This window comes from Halyomorpha halys, unplaced genomic scaffold, assembly GCF_000696795.3.
Source record: "Halyomorpha halys isolate HHAL.00 unplaced genomic scaffold, Hhal_1.1 Scaffold315.1, whole genome shotgun sequence".
NCBI lineage: Eukaryota > Metazoa > Arthropoda > Insecta > Hemiptera > Pentatomidae > Halyomorpha > Halyomorpha halys.
In genome coordinates this window covers 315,485-343,030 of record NW_027105587.1, presented here as the reverse complement: position 1 = coordinate 343,030, position 27,546 = coordinate 315,485, and the positions used below count along the sequence as shown (strand labels likewise).

General features: G+C 29.8%; 1 protein-coding gene across 4 annotated transcripts in view; it reads left to right on the top strand.

Annotated features, from left to right (window-relative positions):
- Gld (Glucose dehydrogenase) overlaps positions 1–27,546 on the top strand; it is a 313,323-nt gene that overhangs the window by 194,094 nt on the left and 91,683 nt on the right. Inside the window, exon 2 of one of the 4 annotated variants that reach the window (XM_067052261.1) lies at positions 8,794–8,829. The exons of the other annotated variants lie outside the window; for them this stretch is intronic. The gene's annotated coding sequence lies outside the window, so the exon portion shown is untranslated. The remainder of the gene's footprint in view (positions 1–8,793; positions 8,830–27,546) is intronic. 4 annotated transcript variants of the gene reach the window in all.

Sequence of the window (27,546 nt, the reverse complement as noted above, 5' to 3'; positions counted from 1 at the left end):
ATTATATATATACTTTTTTAAATCATTGTTTTTCAAAGTTATAATATACCAATCGATTTGTTTCTATTTGAAGATTAAGAAAAAAATAATGTCGATTGCATTAGATATTTGTAAAAAAATTAAGAAGACCTATAATTCTACAAAAAAGAACAAAATTTTTATTGTTTTAGAAAAAAGTCATATTTGTTTTCAGTGTCGTCTATTTTCATTTTCCAAGGAAAAAAATATATAAATTTTCAAACTTAATTTATTTAGATTTTCTTATCCTGGTGTTCATTGTTCGTATAAGGGGAATCTTGGCCTATTTTTTTCAAGTAAAGTGAAAAAAAAATTATTGTTCGATTATTTTTAAAATCCGTATGAAAAGGTATAAAGGGGTTAAAAACAGATTGTTATTATCGGCTTTATATCATTTATTTATAATCTAAAAATAATTTCATTGGTACAGTTCACTAGAATGATCTTATGTTTTTTTTTTAAACTCAATCTCCTTTAATGCAATTAGCAATATTTTTCTTTTTTTTCACCCAAAAAATCTATAGTAGTATATAATAACGTTGACATCTTTACAGAACACTGTATATTTAAGAGAATTTCAATAAACTTAAAATTGAAAACATAGTAATTACAATTTAACCAACATATGGAATAAGGCATCAACCAATATAGGATTTTCTTTTCGCCACACACACCCATAGCATTACTCTATATCAATATAAGATATAAATATAACCTTGGGTTTTGTTAGATAAAATGAAAATTTCAACTAATAAAATTCTCGATAATATAAATAAAATAAATCAGTCTCCTCATAAAATAAAACTTTAAGAAAATCTACATGAAATAAAATTTGATGTCAGCTAGCGTTTGTAAGCAGGTGTGGGAACAGAAGGGTTTTGAAATGCACAAGGAATATACCGGATTTGAAGAGTGAAACCATATAGAATGTGGTTGAGCGGGCAATAATGGAATGTTGAAATGCTATTGAAATGGCTATAATTTGAGACACGGCTCGATGAATGGGTTTTCAGATCCGAAAAAAAACAACACCAAAAAACAAGTTTTTCTCATTGCAGCTACATGATACTATCGTGAAGCTTACATTTGGATGTAATATGATGCAAAAAAAAAATCCTAAATCATTATAACCGGTTTTTAAAAAGTAATTAATAAAACTTTCTATACAGGGCATTGATAAACAACTTTTTGATATCTTCCTGTATTTATATTAACGAAAATAATTATATCATAAAGGTTAAACTAAAAGGTCATTCAATATCTTTACATAGAGATATAAAGTTTTTTTTAGTAGGCAGTGACATCACAACGGAAGAGGTTGGGAGATACACACAATAAATTGAAAACACAAATGTTTGAGAATTTACTTGAAACTACGAAAATTGCGGTACAATATTTTATTTCAGGATTTATACCATTTAAAACCTACACTAATAAATAAGAATTTTATCGACATAAAGAATGCAGTTTTAATAAAAATATTATAATATTGTTAATTTTCAACACTGCCAGGAGGCAAGAGAAGTTCCATAAGTGTTGGGGCCGTTGTAGCTGAGGGAGTTAAAGAGTCACCAGACATGAGGTTAATTCCGGACCTGGTGGATTAACTTTTATATCGTAGCAGTCCCACGATATGAAAATGACCAATCCACTCTTTTTAGTCCCTCAGTATATCAGAAATGGTAGGGGGCTTAAAAAAAAATCCAAAATTGTTGAGATAGTCAAAACAATTCATATGAGGAGCAGACAGGTAAAACACAAATAAGTAAAACTTACTGCCAACGTTTTAGCCGTGATTTCAGGCCTTTATCAGAACTAAGAACAAGGTGAATAATTAATCATTAATCAATGAATAAAATTTATTTCATCATGATTCAGGTGCCTATAATCGGTACATTTCCCAGCCTACTTTGACTCACTACTCTTGTTTTGATGCTTACTGCAGTAAAAACTTATCTCAGATTAATTCAGTTATAAACATTATAATCATATATTTTTTATTTAAAAAACGTTGAAAATAAAACTATAAGTAAAATAAATGGTGATACTAAAAATATTTAAATAAACAAGTGCTTATTTTGCCGCATTTTCTTTCACAATGTGAACTTGAACAGTCTAACGACAGTATTTTAGGTGATATATTTAGAATTAAATATAATTTCATAACATTAACTCATTTTATTGACTGAATTATGTCAAAACACTATTTTTTTTTATTTATTAAACAAATATTTTTTACTTAATGTAAGAAAAAAATTCAAAATTTTACTGACCTATGCCTATCCCCTAAATTCTGTCCCACATCCTAGTTCCAGCCATGCAAAGGAATGAGAAAATTCTAAAACGAATATGAAGCATTCAAAATTAATTAGCAAGCAGTTTGAATACAATCAAAATATTAATAATGAAACCTTTTGTGACATGACAAGGTGATTGATAGCTAATAAAAAATCGATTCATTTACTTTATTTATTCGAACATACCGCTGCCTAAGCGGACTGTAGCCCTTGTCAAATCAGGTTTACTGTCCTTTCAAAACTTACCAGACTTCTTGGAATGTAAATTTCAAAACATACCCTGCCAAAATAATAAAAATAACTCTTTTTCTGGCTTCAAAATGGAATTTTATACTAGATAATTATTTTGATAATATTTTGAAGAAAATAAACTGTAAAAAAATAATTCTCCTGTACTGATGAATTCTATATTTATTTATATATTCTATTATTGTCATTACTACGATTTTATATATATTTTGTCTTCGTCTTTTTCTCAAATAAAATTTTTTTTTCTCCCATCAGAAGTCAATTATTTATTTTTTTAATAAATTACTGGAAAGGAGAGGAATGAAGAAGTGGAACAGGGGGAACAATGTATTGGACGAATTTAAAATTGTTATTTGGCTTTGTATGAGGAGGAAAACAAATATGTGTTCATAGAAAAAAAAGGTTTTTTTTGTTGACATTTTTTTTTATTTGAAGACATTTTTTTTTATTTAGTTGATTGATAATTATTGTTTGAAAAATATAAAATTTTCATTTATAATCTTGAACACTTTCTTGAGACTGGTAATTTTTTTTTTAAATGAATAATTTAATTTCTATCTATTTTAGTCTCAACACATTTTATTTTTCTTATAAGTCTGACGTTTCGGCCAATCCGGCCATCCTCAGAGACAATCTACTTAATACAATTTTGGAAATAAATGATTTAAAAACTCTAACTCCATGCAGGCTACTCTGCCCAGGTCAAAACAACAATTTCTAATTAGTCAATATTCACATTAAAATCATTTATCACAGTCACTATTTGTTAAATATTTATCACAACAAGCATTGTGGACTAAAATGGATAGAAATTAAATTATTTATTTTAATAAAATTGTATTGTGTTGTAGAGTTTATATGTCTAATTATGGATTTATTTGTACGCTGTGTTGTAGCAACCCAATGTAGGGCAGCCAAATGGAGCATTGTAGTTTTTATTATTAACTTTTCTTTTTCACATTTCTTAAGAATAGTTATTTTTATCTATTTATGTTATTTTATTTTTGTTTATACATATTTTGTTTTTAATTCATCGTTATAACTCACAATTCTCCAATATTTATAACGTTGTAAGTAGTAGGGGATGTCTTTTGCATAAGACTATACCCTCCTCCCATAATTAATTGTTTTTAAAAAAAATATCTGTTATATTAACTATATAAGGCCCACCAGACCGATCTTGTGTTGAATAATATATATTACGATTAAGCTAAAGTATAAATAACAAGCTATAGATTAAAAACATTTAGACAAAATACCCCTAATAATCAATTGTCTAATTACCCATTATTTCCCTGATACAAACCTCTTATATAAAAATTCTTTCTGAATCCCTAAAAAAAAACGTTTAATGGATATGACCATGGGCGTAGGCAGAGGGGAGGAGGGAAAAAAAGAGAGGGACTCAAAAAAAAGGAAGAAAATATTGAACGTATTAGACAGATGATTTCTTTGTGGAAACAATCTATAATTAGGAAGGCCACATTGTTGAGTTGATATCTCGACAGATCAATACTATACCTTGTTGTGTGTGTGTGTGTGTTTGTGTAATAGGCAGAGGTCTGCTCCCCACCCCTTGCCGAAATCCTGCCTACGCCCCGGGAAATGACGTAGATTAAATAAAGATTTCATATAAAAAATAAAATAAACTTGAACTTTCACTTCAACCAAAGATAAAATAGAGACAACCCTCAGTTCAAATTTAATTTATAAAATTAATTGTCAGCACGTCCAAATTTCTATATCGGTATGCAAATCAAAACCTTCAAAATAACATATACTAACAACAACATTGCCATGAGTATACATTTGATTTTGAGAACCCATGTATTTTACATAAAGAAAGCTCAGAACAAAAATTAAAATACCTCCAGGTAAAATTTAAAACAAATTTCAAAGACCTCAATAATTTATTTATTATATTAAATAAATAATTATTTGATTTTAGGTTGGTATTTCACATTTACCGGTTTGGTATTCATCAAATCAATGAAATATTTTAGTAATTCTAATTTAAAATTCGAACAATTTATGGAGATTTATTTATCTTTGAATTTTATGGAATTTTTTATATTTGCTGTAATTTTAGAATCATAATAATATTTTAATATTGGCAACTCCTCTCCTCCTGGTGAAGATCCTAGTTCAGTTATCAGAATGAGGCATTTGGAGATGTACACCAATTATTTTTGAGTAATTGTTTTCCTACTTTAATTGTTATATCCTGTCAGTATGGTAAGTTCTTTTACTATATAATGTTTGTTTTTGAGATGTACACTTGTCGAGGCGAAGGATGTTTCGTGAATGATAAACCGACCTCTTCCCCAGAGTTAAATGTTCACTGGTTCGGGTTAAATAGCACGGAGAACCTGAATTAAATATCAAACACACACACACAAAAAAAAATGTAGAAAATGAAATAACAAAAAAATAACCTTCCAAGTGGTACACAGATTTAATTAAATTAAAATATAAACAAAAAATAAATGAACTGCTATGTTGTTACAAAAATAAAATAATGAAGTTTGAGGTAAAAAAAAATATTTTGATACATATCTACAAACCAAGAAAAATTTTTTTCTTTACAAAAAAAAATAATAAGTTAATTAACTCGAGTTAATTAGAAGCAAACAAAAAAAATTTGAATCTCGGTAAAAGAGAAGAAAAATACAGTAGTCACTCAGAGATGGTCGGGGGGTCGATATTCGCATATCGATAATAATAATAAGAGTGGAGATTCGGACTATCGGCGAGTTGGTGAAAAAGAGCCCCAGGTAACCCGACAACTCGTTAATAAACGTTGACTGCACAGTGGTGAGAATGACTGCCGGCGAGTCGGTGACAGAGTTCAAAAAACAAGCCAGCACCAACACATACTTGGCTCAACAATGACAGCGAAGTGTCAGTGCCTCAGTCACTGCTGCCGCCTGGTCAGTGAGAAAAATAAAAAAAAAACCAGCCAGCTCCAACACAAACTTGGATGAAAAAACAATGCCGGCTGAGTGTCCGTGAATCAGTGACTGCAGCGTCTCACACCGTGCCAATGGCTTCTAAATAGATCACTCCAGGGCCTCCTGAAAACACTGCCCACTCCCTCATCCGCGATTATACAGGTCTTGGCCCCACTGCCTTCGGTATCATTCTGCATATGTTACACCTCCGCAATGTATTTATACTCACTAAACCTCCTTATATCCCTTATTTGTATGTATCAAATTAAAAATAAAAAATTACTTATAGTTAAAAAAATAAATAAACATAAACTTTTAACTAACCAAATTGAAAAATCACTTCGAAAGTAGATAGAAAAATTAACGTAAAAAGAAATGAAACTTTTGGGCTTTAATAACGCTAATGCTCTGTTAACAAAAAATTGGACAATGTTAATAATTTTTTTTTTAGACTAATGGTCTTTTTATGTATTTAAACATTTAGACTTTTAAGAATCCAAATGATCCAAGGTTTTGACGGATGTGTGATAACAAAGAAGGAAACCCTCCTTTACCGTATAAAAAGATTGATTTCCGTTGTTTAAAAAAAAATTAGCCTATTATTAAAAAAGAAACAGATTGATTATCAAAGCATAACGAAAGGATTCGTTTCCTTTGTGCTTCTTCAGACGTAAGTCATTCTGCAAACCATAAGACTTACATAATATCTGCTTATACTAGATCCTGCCTCTCATTTCCTCTTCCCATACCAAATGTAAATTTTAAACCCATATATATTTTTTTCCATTGTTGTAATTATTTATATAAGTATATTTACGGACATTGTTTACATCCTAATGCTAGAGAAAAAAAAAATATTATGAGGTATTAAAATATGAAGGAGGTGGTCGTGGGTGCAGTAAAAAAGGAACATTGCCTACGTTGTGCCCCACTCTGCAGAGCTAAAAAAACAACTAAATATGTGTTGGTACTGTAGGGTAAACAGTACGAAAAAGAAAACTAAGGTAGGGTTAAACATTATGTATTATAATATGAGGAGAAGATGGTTGGGGGTGCAGTAAGTAAGTAAGTTAAAGAAATGTATTTAATAGTGTCAACGTGTCGGCCAGAATTTCCAGCCTTCATCTGGGCTAAGGCCGAAGAACAAGATAACAGCCAATGAATACAAATTTAAAAAAATAAAAATACAGAATGGTTAAAGTAAATAATTGTACAGATTAAAATTAATAAAAATGAAGTAATGGAAGTAGAGAAAAATAAAACATATATATAGGTAATTAAATATTTAAGTAAATAGTAAATAAGGAATATTTAATTAAATATTCCTAACATAATTAAGGAATTAAAAACAAAAAGTTATAAAATGCAAAGAAACAAAGAAATATGAATACTGAATAAATAAACAAAATATAAAGTTAAGTTAGACAAAAGAAGTGATTAGAAAATATGACTGCAATAAAATTATATGATTTTGTAGTGTATTAGAGATACAATTCCAGGGCATTTGAAATAATTTTTAACTTGTGAATAAATCGTTTTGTTAAGCATCGAAGTAAAAAAAAATAGTGCTTACCGTAATACATAAACGTGCAGTGAACTAAAAAGTTTTCAATAAACGACATTTTGTTGCTTACTAAAAAAAAAAAAAAACTCGTTAAAGCTATTTATACAGATCCGTGGATGTCATTGTGATTCGATAGTTGTCGAACGACTTCCGAACCACTAACCACTTAGTCGTTATCAGGAGGGAACAATAGGCGGCTTAACTGCCTGCGGTGAATGGGCTTTATTAGTAGCACGTTGATGGATCTCGTCGAAAAGATCAATAGATACCTATACCGAGATATCCTTAACGATTTGTCAGTCAAGATATCGGTTAGAGAGAGCTTAATGGTCTCATTCAGTGTCGGGGCCGTTCCTTGAACCCTGAATTGATATTAGAATCCAGATCTAGTTACATGTCGTATCCAATGTACGATTCCTACTTTACGTAATAAGTCGTGACTTATTACTGTATATATATAATGTTAATAACTTCTATATTATTAAATATAATATCTCACTATACAGACATACTCGGAAATTACTTTTTTAAAACAGTTAACATTGATGAAAAAATATAATTATAAATAATATTTATAATAATTAAACATAAATATCTTTTGACCCCTATCACTCACTTTGTTTAATTTTCTCCAACGTTTCGGACCCTAGGTCATTATCAAGGAAAACAAATTTCTCATATTATATATGTGTGTATAAATAAATGATTGTCCGTATTTTTCAAAATATGAAGGAGATGGTCGTGGGTTAGGTAAAAAAAAAACAATAAATAGTTAACAACTATTTATTCGCCGAAGTTTCGCCCCACTTTGTAGAGCTTCTTCAGGGCTATAAAAGATAAAAAAAATTAAAAATATTTTGATAATATAGGATAATGAAATTATGTATATATTATGTTATATAATAGTGTGAATTCAATTTATGGTTTTATCATGATTTTTTTTTATTATATTGAATTACTTCAAAATAGAAATCTATTATTTTCTTTTTTAATTAGATGAAGTAAATTATTTTCGTATCTAATTTTACAAATAATATCTCTCAAGCGAATGGTAATGTTCGAAAAAAATTCCAGTATACACTCACAATCAGTTAAATTTTAATTAAAATTGTGCCAGGAAATTAACAATAACACAACTGAAATCAATATCCGAACACTCAAGCGCTTAAACTTGGAATAAAATTATTTTAAAAATGTTTTTGTTTACATTTGCATCGTTATGGGGCGCAACCGAAGTTGCAATCAGTTCTTTTTGGGAATTATCTCTGTTTGGTAAACATTTGAATTTAATTTATTTCGAATTAAAAGAAGAAGAATAAATTATTTTCTGTAATATACAAATGATGAATTTTCGTCATTTGCCTATTGGTGATTGCTTACGAAAAGACGAATTTTCGCTATGAGGACGAATATTTGTTAATAATGAATTGTATGAGGGCTCTTTCATTCATCAAATGAATGAATAGTTGTGAAGAATGATTTCATTAAACTCTTACAGATTTCATTGATAATGCGATGTTCCTCTGCGCTCTTCAATGATTTCAGTTCAAATCTGTTTTTTCTTTTTTCTTTCATGATAACTTTTAACCTCTTAATAATATTGAACATATAATCCACTGTTTCAATTCATTAATAAAATTTTTAAAAAATATTACTAACTTCTATCAGATAATGGAAAAATATATATTAACCAAGAACGTTTTTTTTTTTTCAGGTATGTTCTGAAATATACAAGACTGACATTTAATAGGTAAGAATATTTAATCATAAATTAGTCTAGTAAATCACTAATCTAGGAATAATAATTTTAGTATCTTAATAATGAATTCATTTTTGGCCTTTAATAGTCGAAAGTAGCTCGGAGTCAATAGTCCCGGCTGTACAAAAAGATTGATTTTCTACTTATCACTTGTGGATTTTGTCCTCAGTTCGTTACATATAATTGTTAAAGTGAGTAACGTGTCTGCTACAAGAAAAGCTGGTGGTAGATTATGCTCCTTAATTTGTTTCTTTAAAAAAATTGTTTAGAAAAAAAAAGAATTTCCTTAACTAATTGTTGAACACTAAAATATACATAATATAAATTAAAATTAATAAATAGAAGTATTATTCAAAATTGCTTTATAACTGTGTTCTTCACAATTGTAATACCACTAGGGCTCTTAGATGGTTTTGTAACTGAACTGGATAAGAGTGAAATTGGATTTTTTCCCTTATTCTAGCTCTAGCAAGCCAGTCTGATTATTTCCGTTGTATCTTTTTTTTTTTTTTTTAAATTCTAATGAAATATAAAACAAAAAAAATCACTGTAAAAAAATAATAACCGGGCCATTGCCAAAAAAACAGGTGTACAAGATTTAAACTCGTATTACTCCAATCTCATGAACATGTAAGATACGAATAAAAACGTTAAAATTAAATAGAAAAAATGCTAAACAGACTTACTATCTTCTAGAATGGACGGTTAGGATATAGGCAAACTACAAAAAGAGACTTTAGGAGTATTCATGATATTTAGTTTAATTTGTTAAACCGTGTTAAATGTAAAAACCTATGTTAAATGGAGAAATATTTCTTTATTTTACCATGTTAAAACGATATAATACATAACATAGTGGAGAGTCTGTTACTAGGTCTGTTAAATGGAGAATGACGTCACGCAACAGACCAGCAGAGCTCGTCACCGTTTTATTTGTTTTGGTGTTAGGTTACTTGTTCGTAGTTTGTGTTAGTATTGTTTTGGATTTGGAGCTATGGATGACAATAATAATAATGTAATGACAGTTAGCAATTAGCTCGTCTTGATTCTCTTCCTCACAAGTTAGACGATCAACAAGACTGTGAGTAGACAAACTTTTACACAACTTTCACTCTCTACTCAATGTTGTAATAAATTACTTTAATGAAAACTAAAAAGTAAAAAATATCATGAAGTTTTGGAAGGAAAGGTTATAAAAGATAACCTATATATAGTATTATATAGGATACTTTTATTAGTAACAAAATAACGAGCATTGAGGATCTTCTATTTATTAATCTTAATTTATATTCTTTTTATTATAGTGTTTAATAATTAGTTTAGAAAATTATTTTTTTCTAAATAACGTTTTTTCACTGAAGAGGAATGCATCTAAGAATAAAAATCATGAACAGTTTTAATAAGAATTTAAAAAAAAAAGGACCAGATATACGAAAATATAGCAGACACATAAGAAATCTACAGGCTCTCTTAATTTCAACACCGTTTTGCAACGTTTCCTCATAACGGCTTCCGATAATTGTACTTGAATTCCCGAGACCGTTAGTAGCATCAAAAACCGGTAGCTATTTAAATGTCTTTCCTTGAAGGCATAGACATTCATATATTATCCAATCTGTTTACATTTACTTTTTTTAGATCACAATTTATGATGGATTTGTTACTTATTCGAATTGCTGAGCTATTAAGAAATCTTGAGGTATAAATTAATATTGTTACATTACGGTTCACTCAAACTGATATATCAATTGATTTTGAATACGAATGGAATATTGAATTAAATAAAAATTTACAGCTATTTTTAAATGTTTAACTTCATTTAGGAGAAGGTCGAGAAGCCTCGAGCATTGAAATCAATTCGCAACCAGAAGAAAAACTTGTAATTGTACGTTTTATTAACATAAAAAAATTGGCGTAAATATGATAACTTTCTTTAAGGTAATTAAGTAAAATTAGTAAGTAGGAGTATTTGCATTTTATTTTAATTTGAGATTATAATATCTTCGCCTTATAAAAAGAAGTTGGAAGGAAGTAAAGTAAAGGTGATAAAAATTATTAGAATAAAAATCGATTAGTCTGATTAGTATGAACATATTTGATCACTTTTTTTGGTTATCATTGTATTTTTATATAAATACACAATTTTTGTATGACACTTTTCCTGGTCATTTCTAACATACTGGGAGGGTTTATCTAGAAATAACCAAACATGGTTAGGCTTCTTTGGAAGTCTTGATTTTCTTTCTTCCCATCGCAGTTTTAAGATCCTCGACTGTCTTTCTTCGAACCCCTTCGTACCCCTTTTTTTCCTTGAGGTTTTTCAATGTTTTCTCTATACGTATCTCTATCTAGACAGTTGGTATCTGAAATTTTAAGTCACTTTAGTTCCTCTCTCATTTGCCTCGTGTATCAATGAAATTTTTTTTAAGTTCTTCTCATTTAATCTTTCCTCCTTCATCCTCTTCATGTGACCATAGAACATGAGCCTTCTGATTCTCATCTCGGTTTCCAGTTCTTTGATTTTTCTGTAGATCTCTTCGTTAGATCTTAGCCTGTAACCTTCTTGTGTTTTCCTGGGCCCATAGATTTTTGTTAAGATCCTCCTCTATTTTTAGCAGCTTCTTCAAGTTTGGTAAACATGTGGTCTCCACCCCGTATAAAATCACAGGTCTTATCACAACGTAAATTCCAGGTTTTATAATAATAATATAAAATCATTTAATAAAATTAGTTTCCTCATAGCTCTTCAATCATAACAAAATTTTAGGTTTTTAATCAGAGTAGTTTAGTTTTTTATATATGTTTGCATAAACGTAGGGAGTATTTAGGGAGTTAATTAGATTCAATTGGCAATGGTCAGATTCTCCACTCAACTTGAGTGTTTGCGGCTTTAGCCTCCACTGGCTCATTTTATTTATTCTTCTGTTTGTATATATTTTAAGAGAGATTTTATTTATTTTTATTCTTATTTTATTTAATTTTAGTATGAATGTGATCATTCATCACTACTACCTATTGCCCACAACTGTGTGGCAGATTGTAATAGCTATCAATAAATAAAAAGTATCAATTTGATTCAAATAAGGATGGTAAGCTTTCTTTTATATTAATAATATAAATTATACAATTAGATGTTGATTATGGCAGGATTTGTGTGTTATTTGTTATTTTGAGTTTTTATTGTAAGATTTTGCACATTTGTTTTTTTTCTGCATATTTTTCAGTGCATAGTTTTTTTATTATAGAAAAACCCGTTCTCTGCCCATAATTAAATAAATGTATTTTTAAAAAAAACAGTAATAAAAAGTAGCAATGTAGAAATTGAGTAGTGTAGAAATCACATCTTTACCTTATGCATATAGGTTCATGAATGTGGAGCAGATATGAGACTTATCTCCATCTCCTACTGATATTATTAATGATACGATCATAATTGTTTCTGCATTGTTTGAATAGAAAGCTCAGGCAGAAACGTTTCATAGAATAACAGATGCACCCACTTTCTAGCCTATAATGCAGTATCAATAACCTCTACCGTGTCTCTTTTCACTCCATATTGTTCTCTGAATGGTGGAAAGGGTCCGAACAATGTGTCTTGTCTGGCAAGGCGGCGTAGATAGGAGTGTAAGGAAATTGATAAGACCAACAATTGATAAGAGCACGTAGTTGTAGATCGCGTAGCAATTGGTCCACAATCAGATGTTGCCATCTACAATGTACTTAGCATCATTAGTCTTGTGATATTTACAAGATTAAAATTAGTGCTCATTTGAATACCATCAAAGGATACCGCGAGGCAATCCTTTCAATAACTAAATGTGATAGAAGGTTGTATACATGACATAGAATTATTTTACGCTCTAGACTAGCGCCTGTTTTTTCGCCAGAAAAAGTTGTGGCTAAAAACATTTGTGGTACAATTTTCCGTAGAGTGGTCAAATATGTAGGAAAATAAAAAAAAGGGCAAATTAAATGGTGGATTGTACTGTTTTATTTATTTTTATTGTAATATTGAGTACGATTCTCGTCGTCACCGCTACTATACTCCTGAGGCACCCAGTTTGGGAACTACGCTTTATTATATTTATTGTCTTATAAGGGAAATCTTTCCTGTTCCTAAATAACCGCTGAAAAAGTAAAAATGTTTTTACAATGTGGAATGTATTAGCAATAGCATTCCCTTTATTAAATTTGATTTTGATGTAAATTTGTATTGTACTTCAAACTGAAAAATCAGGAAACTGCGCGTCGATTTCGACTATTACAGCACTTACTAGATTACTTACATGACTGTAATAAGGTCAATCTGGACATTTGGAATTGAACTTTGGGGCTCCACTAAACCTTCGATTTACTCTCGTATCCAATCCTTACTATCTAAAATCCTCAATGCTCCTTACATTGTTACAAATAAAATCATACATAAGCCCTTAATGTTCCATATGTAACAGAACTAGCCCGAACCAGATATCAATCCTTTCATTATAAATTCCCTAACCACCCAAACTCACAAGTTTCAAACCTTGCTTCCTCTTCCATTCCTGACAATCCTCCGAGGCACAGAGGCACAGAGGCATAGAGATCTTCTCCTTTAGAAAAGCCACGAGACCTGCTAATAAAGAACAGTATTTGAGTGCTACCAATAAGTAGTTCTCTACACGCCTGTCAAATTACTCCATTATAACTGAGATCAAATTTACTGCATGTATTATTATGTACAGTTGTAAATTTCAATAAAAATATTTGAAAGAATATTTTTTTTTCTTATTTAGTATATTTTATTGATCTATGTATTTCTCAATCATTTTTATTTTTTTAATTACAGTAAGATCATTGTTTATTTAAGAGGGCAATAGTAACCAATAGCCCTTATAATTAAAAAACAAAATTAAAAAACTTTAAAGAAAATAAATTCCTTTTATTCCAAATAAAAATTAAAAAGCTTTTATTTATTTTTTAAACAAAAATATTTTCTTATAATATCATAATAATGCATTGTAAACAGAGAGAAACTCAATTAATGGTAATTTGTGTTATTTTTCTTACTGACTAATTTGTATGTAAGGATTGCACTAGGTCACTTTTATGATTTATAGGAAACAATAAATCTCTCTTTTTTTCAAATAAATTGATAAAATGTTACCGAACGATCAATAATTTCATTCCCCATAAAATGTTGGACGCGCTGTGAATGCCCTTGAATTACAGTTTTCCTTATACGGTTTGACACGCCAGGGTATATAAAGCTATTTTCATCAATAAGTTAAAAAAAAATCTTTTTTTTTCCCCAACTTTCACCTTCGTGGGGATAATAAAAATTATATGTTCCCAATAATTTTAATTTTGTTTTCATTTTTCAAGTAATGTCTGGTATTACTCCCATTAAGTGATTGACTCATCAAAGAATAAACATACTACAATTGGCATAATATACACAGTTGTATAAATAATAATTGGAGTTCCATACTGGTTTTTAATTGTTTATATAAAATAATAGAAATAGAAAGATGTAGGATATTGAATTAAAAATAGCTTATAATTAAAAAGGTGCGGTGCTCGCATCACATACCTTTCACTTACTAACCTACTTAAGCCCCCAAGTTTTGTTCAAGTCAGTGAGCTCGTGTTGGAGTTATTTTTTAAATTAAAAAAATGCAAAAACCTTAGAAGACGAAAATGATGATCAATTTTTTATTTATTTTTCTGTTGATGTAAAAGTTCGTATTTTAGGAATTCTAGAGACGGGAATAACAATTATAAATTTTGTTCCTACCTCAAATACAACTGTTTAACAAAAGATAACGAGGCAGTATGAGATCGGGAAAGATCGTGCGGTCTCGATTTATCTATTTTTCCGTTTTTCTCCTTTAGTTATTCATAAAAATCTTTTATATCTTGTATTTATACATTATACTTTTTTTTTATTACCCATTTTCTTGCCATTTCTGACATAAGGAAGGAGTGGTTTATTTATAGGTTGCCACCCTATTATAAGCTTGGTGGGGGGTAAAGTTTTCTTTTCGAGGGACCGCCACAGAAATAAAAGTCAACCCCCAGCGCTTTAACTAGCTCGGTTACGAACAGATATTATACCTAGTTAAAGTTATTTTATCCTTATTTTCCGTTAATACATCCGTGATTCACAAAGAAAAAACAACTTTCCCGTATCACTGAACTCCTCATACAAATGCTTCTTTTTTTCAAATGTTCTTCTTTTTTTATTTTTCTCTCTATGGCATTCCTTACCTGTCTCTATCTGTAAAACCTCTTTCCTATCTTCTTTTAAATACATACTATTTTTTCTTCTCCTTAAATCTAAAAGTTATTTTTCAGCTGCACCATTGGTTTTTTTTTTCATCCCGGATTAAGGATTATTTTTCATTTCAATGATGAAAACTTAAGGGATTCGATGTAATTAAACTAGTTACAAAAGTTTTTTTTTATGAACCCATTTCTGACATACGGGTGAATTATCTAGAGGTGACCAACCTATTCTAACTACGGTGGGGTCAAGTTTTCATTGCGTGGGACCACCTCTGGTCGGAGTAGAACCGGCGCTGCCACAGCTCTCTGGCTGCAAAGACCTGCACCTCAACCACCTGAGCTACAGGCGGTTCACTTGTTTCACAACTTGCAGACTGTGGTCCATCTTCATTTCTATTTTTTCTTGCAAGACTTTTCTCCTGAGTTTAAGTTAGAGTGCCTTTCAAGGTCCCTAAAAGGATTGTATCAAAATATTCAAAGACAAAACCACCTGCGTTGCAATGTGAATTGTTCAATGTTGCACATCTCACCTAGCCGTGTTTGTTAATAGCTGCAACAACCCAGCATGACCTCAAAACTCACTTATACTATTGATTAAGTCAAAACCGAAGCCCGAAATTTCACAACTAACTTTCTCACTATTCTTCAATTCGTCTAATAGTTGCCTCATCATTTTTGAAAATTGCTGGTATTTTCTATTTCCTTCTTGAATAACAATAAGTAATAATAAATTAATCTCAACCTCTCATCGATCAGTTACATTAATCCTTAATTTTAAAAACTTTTAAAATGTATCTAGCCTTCCACCCAGACCTTCTAACATAGAGCTATCATTGAGGAGCTGGCAATTGGATAAAATTAAATTGCTCAAAAAAGGGCTCGGTTGTAAAAGGTAGTGTTCATTTTTAGGAATGTATTAGCCCCTACAAAAAAATCTGAGTTTTTGACCTCCTCATCCTTGCCCGTTTTTCGCTATCTTAAAAAAGAAAAACGCTTAGAAAAAAGCACTCCGCTTTCAGGAAGGTAAGTCCAGATAAGTTCATAACCGTACCAAGTGCATAAACGGGGATTATGTTGGAAGTGATACCAAATTTTGTAAGTTTAATACATAAGATGATAAATTCATCCGATTTATGTCACTTACTACTAACAAAACAAATTTGAGAAAAATCTCTATTTACGTACTTTCTTCCCCTGATATACACTTACCACAACACATTTTAAATTTTACGTATGATGTTGGTATTACCAATTTTAGACTCCATTCAATTTACTGCAAGTTTAATACGTAATACGTTGGAGAATTTTGAACAACTAGTAGCATAAGGAGTGAGAAAGTATTTAAAAAAAATTAAGTTATATATACAGAGAACTCTCACTAATCTGAACATCGCTTATCTCATCTAGTCCGTAATCTAACCTCGATTTTTTTTTTAAATATTTAATTATTGCTATTTACAACTGTACATTATAATACATTTAGTAAATCTGATCTAAGTTAAATTGGAGTGTTATAGGCGTATTGAGAAACTACCCATTGGTAGCACTCTAATAACATTTTACATTAGCTGGTCTCGTGGCCATCTTCTTTTCAGGCGCCTCGGAGGATTGTCAGGAATGGAAGGGTAAGATTAGAAACTTGGGGTTAACCTCGAATCTAAAATTGAAAATATTATTTTATTTATGTAGTAGGTATATACATATATTGAATAAAACTGTATTATCTACTCCCTACGTGCTAAGGGTTAAATAATCTCTTTAAAAATGCAATTTAAAAAAATAAAATAAAATCCAAAATTTGTAAGTTTATTTATTTTCTCTTTTTCTTAATCGGTGGATATAATTAACCTTTACATTAAATTAATCTTTATTGTATACAATATATTTCATTGTTGATCACTTCATTTGATATTTACGAAGTGACCTTTTTTCACCCTGTTCGGTAATGCGATTTTTTTACTAATCCCATATAATTAAGACCAAGAGGGTTCAGATTTATTAACAATGCAATCATTAAATTTATCAACAATGCAATTTCGCTGATTAATTTAATGAAAAGGGTAATTATATTCGCAGTTAAAGAAATTGAGAAATAAATACGCTTTCAAATTTTAATATTTAGCTTGGATTGGAGAGTCCACTGCCACTTAAAATTGCCATACTTGGCTACTAAGAATAATGAAACTCAAAATTTTAACTGTCTTGATACTGTATTTACGAATCTAGTAAAATAAAAATGAACTTAGCCAGTTAAAAATTCACAAAAGACTGACAAAATAATCTTCAATGCCTGAAAGGATAAAGTTAAGCTGAAACAGTTTGTACTTGGTGTCCCTAATAACTTGGGATCATCATTCCATTTTCTGAAAACATAAAAAAATAACTATGGTGAACTCTGATACTAAACTTTCTAAGGAAATGTAAGAATGTTGATCTCATTAAAATGCTTACTGCTTGTGTAAGAAATATACGTGATGAAATAATTTACATAAATGTATATATAATTCGTGTTTCTCACCTCGAAGAGCTTAAGTGGCTTTTCCCTTTTAACCGTAGTCGATATTTTCTCGGAACTTATCTATACCAATCCATCAACTATCAAATCCACAATCCTCAATTTATCCCTTCTTACAAAAATATGTTTAAACCTTCCTTTAAAGCCCTCTCCACCACCCTCAGGAATTCCCTCCCTTCTGATATCCGCTATACTTCTTCCTCATCTTCATTTAAACCTTCCTTTTTCCAATATCTCCTCACATCGTGAACTAACGCTCTTTAATAGTGGTGATAATTCAAGAATCGGATGAAGATTAGAAGTGAATAATCTTATTTTAATATTCTATACGCCTGCTTTATATATTCATTTGCCTATTTATAGGGTATGTATAAGTGTGTTTATTCGCCAGTGTTTATACAAGAATTTAAGCATATATTTATATTTTTATGTGAGTATATATTCTCACGTGGTCAATATTACCTATACTGATTGATTATTTTGTATTATTTTTTGAACTTCTTTAATTTTTAATTTGGTTTTATTTTAAGTTTTCTAATATATTTTGTATTGTGATTTTAATTTTTTTTTTTATCATTTTAGTTTTTTGTTATCATTTTATTTATACATCATTGTTATTATGAAAGGACAAAATATAAGTACCACAATAAAATTTATTTTCTATCTAATGATATATCATTTATTTAATAAACTGTATTAAAAAAATATATACATCAACATGTAACTACGGCTCTTCTAATTTTTTTCTGACTTCTTTTATACTGGAATGAGTGAACTACGTCACTTACAGAGAGTTCCCGGGAGAGAAGCGCCGGGATCTTCCTAGTACAAGAGCCCAAGAGGAGGAAAAAGGCAGTTATTTCACCCCAATTTTTTATTACTTTAATGAATAATTACTAGTCAAAATTGATGAGTCTGCCAGGTATAAGTAGGGGGAATAAAAAAGGGCGGTTGTTTCAAAACGTTAAAAATAATAATTCTTTTATTCGGAACTCTATATCCTTACAACTACCAACAACAATAGAAAATCTAAGAGAGCATCATTTAAAATAGAGTAAATTTGCTAAAATGTAAGCCCTAATAGAGCTATTTACGTTCAATAGTTCTCGAGATATAGATTTTTAAAAAGCAACATTTCAAATGTTGTACGGAACGAACTGAATCAACCAGTGAACCAGTGATCAGTGGTTAGTTAATTTATTTTGAGAAATATATATCTCAGGAACTATGTGACGTATAGATGTCTAGTAGCACTCAAATTAAAGCTAGTTTAATGGACTATAAAGTAATCTATGATGTTTATTTTCTTAGGAGTAGTAGTTTTCATGAAATTTGCTAAAATAAATTGATTTATAGTTGTTCGGACAAATTTTCATTTGCCAAATTTATATTCATATGTGAATATCATAAAAGCTACTACCCTTACGAAGATAGGTGTCATAAACTACTTTATAGTAAGTTAAAGTTCCTTTATTTTGAGTTTTGGCAGACATATGTGCCTCTTATTGGTCTAGAGATATATTTTTTCAAAAATCCAAAATTTTTTTAGGAACAACTAGAAATTAACATTTTGTGAGTTTATTTTGCCAAATATCATAAAAACTACTACTCATACAAAGATAAACATCCTTAACTATTGATCAACCATAAATCAATTTATTTTAGCAAATATCATGAAAACTACTATTCATACGAAAATAAAGGTAATTGACAACTTTATAGTACATTAAACTAGCTTTAATTTGAGTGGTAATAGACATTTTTACATCGAATGGTTAATGAGATCTAGATTTCTCAAAATAAATTAACTAACTACTGATATTTCAGTACATTTTTATGAAATGTTTCTTTTTAAAAGGCTATATCTCGAGAACTATTGGACGTAAATAGCTCTATTAGGGCTAATATTTCAGCAAATTTGCGCTTTTTAATAATGTTTTTTTAGATTTTCTAGTGTTGGTAGTTTTTAAGATAGCTCGGTTCGGAATTTCCTAGGCTAAAGGTAAATAGGAATTATTGTGTTTAAGATATTATTTTACTTTAAGTTTAAATTTATTTTTTTTCTCTTCTATTTCTTATTTTGTTATTATTTAATTTATATATTTGTAAATACTGTGCGAAAGAGCTCTATGACCCTTATTACCGTTGTCTATAAATATAAAAAAGAATTTAATATTACACAGTAAAAAAGAAAAATTGAATAGGTTCTTTAGGTTTTTGAAGTTATTCCGACTACTGTCTTAAATGGAATCGCTGAGCAAATCATATAAAAAACCATCAGGGGATTTTCCTTGTTAGAGATGACACGACCTCTGACCTAACCGTTCCTCATGGCCACTACCTAATTCAGAAAGTTTACAATTTATTTTTATTGCAAAAGCAATCTACAATGGATGAAAAGCCATATAAGATTCCGAGCTAGGAAGAATAAATCTTGAAGACGCTGCATTCCCCGGGGTTGGAGGATTCGTTAAGTAAGGTCTAACCTAAATAACTGAGCATTAAACTTGAATAGTTGAATCGTTAACCTGAATCTTTGACCTTCATGCCTACATAAAGCAAGGTTAGGAATCATCAATAATCAAAGAAACTAAACCAACAACGAAAGCACTATTCCGTATTAATGATATACGATAGGACTCCGTTATTCGGAATGATGTAGCCAATTTATAAACAGAAAATACAAAAAAAAATTATATTAGCGACATTTTCTAAAGTAATGTGTAATATATAAAAATATTTAAACAAGTATGTAAATTAATGTAAAAATATGAATGTAATTAAAATTGCGATGAATTAATGAAAAGAAAGGTTTAGTCTTTATTTTTTTACGTCTTTATCACAAGAAATTTATATTTTACCCTATTATTTAAAAGAGCGTATAAATTAATTAATTACCTATTAAAGGAATAAATTGAAAAATTTTAAAATATCTATTTATTTTATTTATTGAAATTTACAATTGCATAAAATTAAATACAATAGGAAAATGTGATAAATATTTCAAAAGACATGATAATCTTGTGAAGGAACCACCCAATGGTGGTACTTCAATCATTGCTTTAAATTAGAAGAACCCTTGGCCAAGTTCATTTCAGTCACCTTGGAGGATTATCAGGGATCGTAAAGGATGAGGGATTAAGAACTAATGGGTCTGGGTGGGTAAGGAATTTTAGAATAAAATAGGTATATCTATTTCGGGCCAAATCTGGAACGAATGGGATGTTGAGTTCTTTATGGACGAGTTTGGATACGGGAGGAATTTGAAGGTTTAGAGGATCCCCAAAGCTCAATTCCATTTGTCCAGATAGTTCTGATTATCATAAAAGTAAAAGTTTTTTGAAGTAAATGGGAAGTTTAGAGCGTTTGTCAAGTAAGTGTTGTAGTCACGGAATCTGTGGCTGTTTTTTGTCGTTTCAGTCTAGTATGGGGATTCCAAGTAAATCTCCTATCAAAATGGAGTCCAAAGCAACGAATCTGTTGAACAGGCTTTAGTGGGATATTAAAAAAAAAAATAAAAAAAATATAACAGTTGGGCAGGAGAGAAGAGATTTCCGACGACGAATAAAAAGTAATCTGATGCGATTTGTCGCGAAACGTATATTTTCCCAAAAACTCGAATTCGAAATTTTGCCCGATCACAAAGTATTGTGTATATGTCACAAAGTATTGGGAATATATCACCTCACGATATATTCCATATATGTTTAAGTGAAAGTGAAAAGATTTTCCGCTGAGATATAATAAAAGATATTAGTCGCGGATTAATATTAAATATATTAATTAAACAAATTATAATTATTATAAAACTTGGTGATTTTTTTAAAAATAGACTTGTTCACTAAGTTACACTGGATAGGAAATCCATGAACGTTTCCATTCCTTCTAAGCAACATCATCCATGACCTATCCACTTACGTGAACCACCATCCCTTTTCGTTGGCCAATGAAGTAACACGAGCCAGGGTTCATCCAGAGGTTACTTAGGTCAAACTCCGAAAGGTTATTTCGACATGTACGAATCAGTGATTAGAAGTTGCATTGGATATGGTCATCTTTTCCTAGTCTTGGTCATATTCTAATGAATGGAATTATTTTAATTTAAAAAAAAAAAAAAAAGCGTTAAAAAAAATTAAATATAATCATAAATTGTTATATTTAAAAGCACTTAATCTTTTTTTTTTTTCATTTCAAAACTTCATTTATTGATAAACATTACAATCTGCCACTGTTGTTGAGCAATAGCTAATTGAGAAAACTGATCACAGTCATACTAAAATTTAAAAAAATAAAATAAATAAATAAAAATTAATTTCGTAAATTTATTATTTTTCTAGTTACTACAAGATAAAAAAAAAGTACATAAATACATAATAGACCACAATATACAAGATATAAAAAAAGGTTTATTAAATTTAAAATAAATTCACTTCTAGGGTGGGGGGGAGGTCAGATCTCAACTAAATCAATTGAAAACGAGATTGACTGCACTCAGACTTAATCGAATCCATTTCTTTACAAAGCCCATTGAAGTTTGTAAAATATTGGTAATTTATATAACTATCGTAATTTTCAGTATTTTTTAAATTCTCAAAAAAAAAGAATGCTCAGGGGACGGGGTAAGTTGTCAAATTTGAGTATAATATGTTGCCCAAAATAATACCGATGAAAATCGTTTTTCACTTGTGAAAGCAGCTCTCCCAATATGAAATTCATTTACAAAAAGCGTTATGAAAGACTGCTAATTGGAATTATAAAAATAACGCGCGGTGACGTAAATGGATTACAAAAAAGTCTGTAAGTCATTAGCATACAATAACATTGTTTTCAAGTGCTACAATTGATAAATATCTAACGCACATAAAGTATGAATAAACTTCATTACGAATGGGAAACCTACTTTTCCCCTATTACGTTCTCTGATAATCTTATCGCGGTTCTTGAAATAGAATCGCTACAGCAGAAAAATGTACGATATTTAGGTTAGTGTTGGAGGCCATATACTACTACTAATAGTAATAAAACCTTGTACTAACGTTTCGAACCACTTTGCACGGCTTCGTCAGGGCTAAAAAAGATACAAACAACTAAAATAATGAAACAAAGTAAGAGAATATATAACATGAAATAAAAGTGAACTAAGGTATTGCTAAAAATAATTGATAATATTATTTTTTTTTTAATAATTTATTTATTGATATTTACAACTATATACACATATATACAACAAGTAAATTTGCTGTAGGTGACATAGTGGCATGATAAAAACATGTGGAGAATCTACCCACTGATAGAACTCCAATAACATTTCTAGAGGATAAGATCTCGAGGCCATCTTCTTTTCAGACGCCTAGAAGGATTATTAGGTAATGAAGGAGGAGCCAGGTTAGAAACAAGTGGATTTGGGTGGTTGAGAAGTTTGTTATGGAAGGAACGGTATCTGGTTCTGGCCAAATCAGCAACATATGGAATATTGAGGTCCTGATTGATGACTTGATTTGTGACAAAGTAAGGAGCATTAAGGATTTTACGAAGGATTTTGGACTGTAAGGATTGGATTCTGGAAGAATTTGATGGTTTAGTGGAGCCCCAAAGGTCAACTCCGTATGTCCAGATAGGCTTTATAATAGTCATGTAGATCAGTCTTTTGTAATGGATTGGCAATTTAGACCGTTTGTCTAGTAAATGTTGCAATAGTCGGAATCGACGAGCAGTTTCCTGTCTTTTCAGTCTTGAATGAGGATTCCATGTCAGTCATTTGTCGAGATGTAGTCCTAAGTAACGGATCTGTTCGACAGGAATAAGTGGGGTATTATTAAAGGATATTGTAGGGGAAGAGGTCATGGGTTTACGTCGAAGGGTAAATGTGATTTGGTGGGATTTATTGGAATTTATTTCAATCCTCCAGTTTTGGCACAATTCTTCAAGGGTGGTGATGTGGGATTGGAGGGTTTGGGATACAATGTAAGGATCATTGTTCACTGACAATAGACATGTGTCATCGGCATACGTGGTGAGGATTGTGTTAGTATGGGTTGGAATGTCAGCTGTGAAAACTGTATAAAGGATAGGACCAAGGAATTTAAAATATGAAAATAAAAATAAGATGTACAGTGAAAAATATAAATATACAAGAATTGCAAAAATGTACTAGACATTTAATGAAAACGGTAGTAATAACTAATAAAAAATAGGTAAAAGAGAAACATAAATATTTAGGACATACTAAAAGACGGAAGATAAGGATAAAATAAAAGTCAAGAAAAAAGAAAAATAATAAACAAAATAGGATATAAGGTATAAAGAAGGTAGGAGAGTGGGGGAATTAGACAGTTAACAAATGGCGTTACATTTGAAAGCAAATAGATATAAAATAATATTAAAGCAAGATACTATTAGGATATATAAGAAAATATTTAATACTCTTCTCATTAAATGATAATAAAGATCATAAGGGGGAGAAATCATATAAAAATATATATAGATAAAATACAATAAATGCGATACAATTAAAATAATGGATACAATAATTATAATATAGTAAAGAAAAGCAAATATAGAAAATTAAATAGAGATACACAGTTGTTGTAAATTTATATAATAAACACACTAATTATAAAGAAATAAAAGCAAGTATAAGGTGGAAGTATCAAATGAATATAAAAAACCGATAAAATATATAAATATAAATTATAAAATGTAAAATATGGGTGGATAGTAAAATTATATAATAAATAGATAATTAAAAACATTAATTATAAAGTAATAAATGTCAGTATAAGGGGAAATATGAGATAAATATAAAAAAATAAATAAATAAAAGATATAAGAGGATAATAGGTAAGTTAGCTTGTGAAATACAGCACATAGAAAAAAAATTTTAAAAAAAAATTATGGTAGTTTTATTAAGCTTAAGATTGACTGATTTTTGTTTATATGAATATTTATGAGTTCCGAAATGAGGCGTTTTTTATGGTTAGGAACAGTAGCGAGAATTGATCCTCCTGGCTAGAGGACTCTCACTCCAGTCCCAAGTTGAGAAAGATGAGTTGGGCGCTGCAGAGCCCAAATGTCTTGCATTGCACTCCTCATGTGGAATACAAGATTAGTCAGGTGCTCCCCGTATCAACAAGAAATGGCTAAAGACGTCGAAATACTAGATCGAAAAATATTAGTCCAGAAAAACAAAAATGTAAATAGTTTTCGATTTTTTTTTTAATATTTTGTCTTTGATCTGCATGGATTTAATTATTATTACATTCCAATAGATTATTTTGTGGTGAATAAGAACAAAAGATTGTTGATCAAATGAAATATTTAGAAAATTACAAAAACCACAAAGTAAAGTACACCAAAATACCTTTTTTTAGAAAAATGAAGATTCGTTTTTAACATCTTTTATAACCCTCAAGTACTACTGTCTATATAAACAAAAATCAGAAATTTTTGGCATTGATTTTTGGAGTATTTTTTTTTAAATTAATTAACTTTTTGTCTCGCTACAATCCAATGTATTTACAATGTTGGAAAACTGAATTTTCGCTCTTCCAACACATATTTTTAAAATTTTATACCTTTATATGAGAGAAAACGTAGTTTCATTAAAATCTGTGTTCTCACGTTTATAACCCTCCCCCCCCCTCTAAGTGTTATTATTATAGTGTTATTAATATATATACGTATGGCCGACTATAGGAGATCTGTGCATTTATTATTATAATTTAAATTATATCCATATTATAATATAATTGTTAATAAAGGAGGAAAACATGTATATATATATAAGAAAAAATAAAATAAAATTGTTTAAAAAAATATTTAAAATATATTCTATTTAGTTTATAGATGATTATTGTTAGAAAAAGGAAAAGGTAGTGAAAAAAAATTGTTTTTTTTATCATTATTATTACTTGATGGTGTATATATGTCTAGTCATGGATTTTGGTTACCCTGTGTGTTACAGCAACGCAATGTATTTGGGCAGCACTACAAAATGAACCATCTCTTTGTTATAATTTGATGCATTTATATTTTCATTGCATTCCTAAGTAGATGCCTTGGTAATCTAACTTAACATATTTTGAAGATTTAAAATGATCAGCAACATTATCATATATGATGAATCCCAGAGTTTGATTAAATTCAGTTTTTATAAACCCCTTAAAATTTATATACCGTTTTAATTACTAGCGGAATCATTTATCTTATTCTCTTTTATTAATGTAATTATTTGCATCTATTTTGTATTTTTTCATGTCATTAAACGCAAATTTGAGCTAAGTTAATTTATTTGGGAGATTATTTTTTTCAAATAACAATGCTAACTTTTTCTTTTATTTAAGACCCTCTAGGATTCATTACTAATTAATTATTCTGTTACTAATAACATTTTGTAATCAAATGAAATAGACAATATTTCTATAACCTTTTGAGTAATGTAAAGTTGAGTGAAGTTGAAAAAAAAGTTAAGTAATTATGAGTCACTATCCGGGTTAAATGATTTATTAACCGGTTTTCCGCTTGTTCTTATAAACATGAACCTACCGCCTACTGATCCGTGTTTTATTTTACAAAAACACATTTTCAAAACATCGTCCAGGTTTTGTTTTCAAAGAAGTAACCCTAAAACCTTGAAAACTCGTGCAAGAGATAACAGACTATTTAAGTGCATTTTAAGTCTTATCAGAAATGCTAATTCAAAAAATTTATGGCGATCATTAATTATGAATAAAATCTGTAACCTTGAAACGTTATATTCCTTAGTTGTAATTTAATCTTCATGGTTATGTACAAAATTACATAATATGTGATCATGTTTTGTGTTATTTGTATTAACTGCGTAACTCAGTAAAGATGGTGTACCATAAGTATTGTAATACTTCGTCATAACGTAAAATATTGACGTGAATGCTTTCTAGCGCCTGAATGTTAAAAAAAAGTGAAGTTAAGATAAATCTTTATAGATTTTAATTTACCATAACTTCTATTTTCTCATTATTCAGCTATTAGAGGTTAATGTCCGGACATTATATGTGAGCCAATGTTGCATTTTACGGCAAGCTATACGATGTAGTTTAGTAGTGCTTATATAATCTTATTGTTAACCTATGCACTCTCTTAATCGTGGTTTTAAAACATCTCATTAAATACCTTGTAAATGAATTTACCTTAACATATTTTAAAAGTTTAAACTGATGAGCTAAATATTAAACACGTATTAGAAGATCGCTGATTGGGCGTGTGTATAAAAGAGGATTGTTCGAGTGCGGTCTAAAGAACTCAAATAGTAATAAAACTATTTAATAGCCAACATTTGCTGGGCTAAAAAAGATACAAACAAGTTTGTACTGTACAAAAGTTCCAGTTTCCCTCCCATATTTATCATCGAAAGGCATAACAACTGCAGGTACTCTAGCTAGAGTTGAAAACAGAGAACTGGGATAAGTATATAAATAACTTTTTTCAATGACAACTGTTGTGGAATAAAAAAATGTCTTCTGTAAATGAAAAAATTCGCTGTATTACTAACTGCAAGGACCCGAGTTCGAATCCGGCTGTGGTAGAAAATTATTTTCTGTTTCACTGTAGTCGTGAGTCATGCCTGTGGGTTCAGGAGTCCTCCGCTGTCCATCCAGCCTCATGAAGTAGGTCCCTTAATTGGATAAAAATCTGGCGGTCAAGTGTGATTCTCGCCAAATCACCTTCTTCCACAACCGTTGATCTAGTAACTTCCTCACTAAGTACTGCATCCGTGATCCCTTCATAGGTTGTAGAGGTACAGATTTAATTTTTAATTTTAAATGATATTGTATATATTATTTTATCATTATGTTATTTTATTTATTTATTTTTCATACAGATAGTTTGATTATGTTCATCTTGTCTATTCTTTTGTTTGTATATATTTTAAGAGAGTTTTTTATTTTATT